Genomic DNA, 2,631 nt, shown 5'->3' with positions numbered 1-2,631 from the left:
CCTCCCACCCCCTCACCCTCCCTTCTCCCGTCCCTGCCCCCTGCCTGGGCTTCATGGCCGTCAGCCCGCCCTCTCCCCGCCCCATCCCTGTAAGCCCCGCCCCCTGCCAGCCTCCCCCGCCCCCGCGGGTCCCCACCTCTGTCAGCCCCTGCCCTCATGCTGCAGCCTGGTGGGGGGCACTGAGACCCCATCCCTTGGAGGAGCAGGGCATAGGCTGGGATGGGGCACGTGACAGAAAACAGACCCGGAAGTTCGCCACCTGTCACCCTCCTGTCCTCCCCAGGCCTCGGACATCAAAAGCAATGCCAGCTGGCCAGGGGTCAATGACCATCGACCAGCCCTGGGGGAAGCAAGGACCCTGGTGACTGGGGTGGGGTGGGGGGTGGGCTGGCTCCTTCTCCCGAGACCAGGCTGGGTGCGGGAAGGGGCCTGTGGGGCTGGAGGCTGAATGAGCCTCCCCCGGGGGGGCATCCAGGCCCAGGACGCACCAGGCTGGGCCTGGCTGGCTCCTGGGGCCACATTCCCCCTGTACCCTGCCCCCAGTCTCCTTGAAAGCTAAAGGGACAGGCTCCGTCCATGGGGGGCATGCCCAGACAGCCCTGTTCTCAGAGCAGAGCAGCTCCTGCAGGGGGTCCATGGGAGGCAGGGCCCAGAGCTGGAAGGGCCCAGGACTGCTCCCTCTGGGCTCCCGGATGTCCCTCCAGCCCGGCCTCACATACTCCACACCCCATTTACACCCAGGACCTCATCACACTGAGCAAGCTGGTCCCTCCTGCCAGGGCCATGCTCGAGGTGGCGGGGGGGGGGGGGGGGGGGGTGTCCCTCTGTTGAGAGGACCTCCTCCCCAGCCCCTTCCAAGCTGGCATGAGCCTTCCTCCTCCATTTTCCCAACCAGCACCCAGCACCTGTCCCCACCCCCACCCCCCACCCCAAGCCCCCTACTTCCTGCTGCCCTTGTGCTGGCCCCATCCATCAGGGTCACGGTGGGGGCGGGTGGAGGGAAGAAGCAGAGCACCTGAGTCACCAGGGCGCCCAGATGTCGCCAGGGACCAGCCACCTACCCAGGTTTGGGGCCAGCGCCGGGTGTGGGCCCTGCCTCCCAGTTCTTGGGAAGAATGACAGACTATCATGGACAGGCTTGCCGTGGGTACCATGAAATCAAACTGACAAGAAAACATGATTAATTTGCTGCTTAAAGAAACAGTCACAAAGACTTAAAAAAAAAAAAAAGCTACCTTCCCTTTTAATTAGATGCGCTGTCTGTCCCTGCATGCCCAGGGGCCAGTGCACCCCGGCTGGGTGGGGGTGCGGAGGGGGAGCTGAGACTGGCTCTCATCCAGACCCTCCTGCCGGATGGGCCTGGGGGCTTCAGCAAGGGCTGCCTGAGGGGCGCTGAGCCAGCGGGCTGCTGGTCATGTGAGGGGACCCCAAGCCAATGGCAGGAGAGGGCCCTGAGAAGGACTAGGTGGCATCCGCCCGGAGACAGGGCTGCTAAGGGACCGGAGAGCCACAGTCTGAGAGCTATCTTGGGGCCAGGCATCCCAGCTGGGAGGAGGGCACGGGCCCAGGACAGCCCGGGGACAGCTCTGGGGCAGGGCCGGTCTCTGTCTCCTGCAATGGTGGTCGGGATGGGACGCCTGGGACGCCTGGATGGGCCTGGGGGCTGTTCCTGCTGCTGTGACCTGGGAGCATGGGGCTGGGAGCCCTGGCCGGGCGCTCAGTGGTCTTCCTGTGGCTGTCCGGCTCCGGGGCCCTGAGTCCTCGTCTCCGTTTGTGATGTGCTTCTCCAAGGAGCCATGCCTAGCTTTCCAAGAACGCCTTCTCTCTGCCTTGGTGCTGTCCCCAAATCCAGGCGGCACCGTACAGAAGCTGCTTCTCCCCTCAGAGTGGGCATGGCAGCCCCTGGCACCAGACCGGGGGGATGGCCTTAGGGCAGCTGTGAGCGCAGGGCCCGCGGAGCAGGACAGGAGGGGAGGGGAAGAGAGCACGGTCCCTCCTTCCTCCAAAGCTCGCCCTGCCCTGGCGGACTGGCGAGTCTTCCAGCTGTGGACCCTGGGGGCCAGCACAGCTCCTCCTGAGGGTCTGTTCTGGTGAGGTTCTGGCTCTGCTGTGTCCCGCACCCTCTGCCCCCCAGAGTCAAGCCCAGAACCACAGGAACCAGGGGGGAGGGGAGTCTCACGCTCTTCTGTCCTGGGGGGCTCTTGAAGTGCCCCCCCCACACACACACGCCCCAGCCTGGCCCCGACAGTCCTGGTGGGGCCCTCAAAATGTTCCAGTAAAACCAGGACCAGGCGGAGCCATCACCGTCCCTTCTGGGATGTCCCTCGGCTCCAGAGAGCCAGCCGGGAAACCAGGAGGCAGCAGGGAGGGAGAACAAAACCACCCTGTCTGCCCCACCGGGGGAGACGCAGGGAGGCCCAGACAAGCCACGTGCCCAGGGCAGGCGGGGAGGGAATGTGGCACGGGCCACCTGCTTCTCAAAGCTGCCACCTTCACACACAGTGGGCGTCCCTCCAGGGGCCACCCGCACGCGACACACAGGACCACACGGAAACGCTGCGCCCGGCGCGGCTTCGACACAGACCTCCCTTCATCCTCTTTCGTGCTTAAATAAAGAAGGAGCAGAACTCG

This window comes from Prionailurus viverrinus, chromosome D2, assembly GCF_022837055.1.
Source record: "Prionailurus viverrinus isolate Anna chromosome D2, UM_Priviv_1.0, whole genome shotgun sequence".
Classification (NCBI taxonomy): Eukaryota; Metazoa; Chordata; class Mammalia; order Carnivora; family Felidae; genus Prionailurus; species Prionailurus viverrinus.
This window is presented reverse-complemented; position numbering follows the sequence as displayed.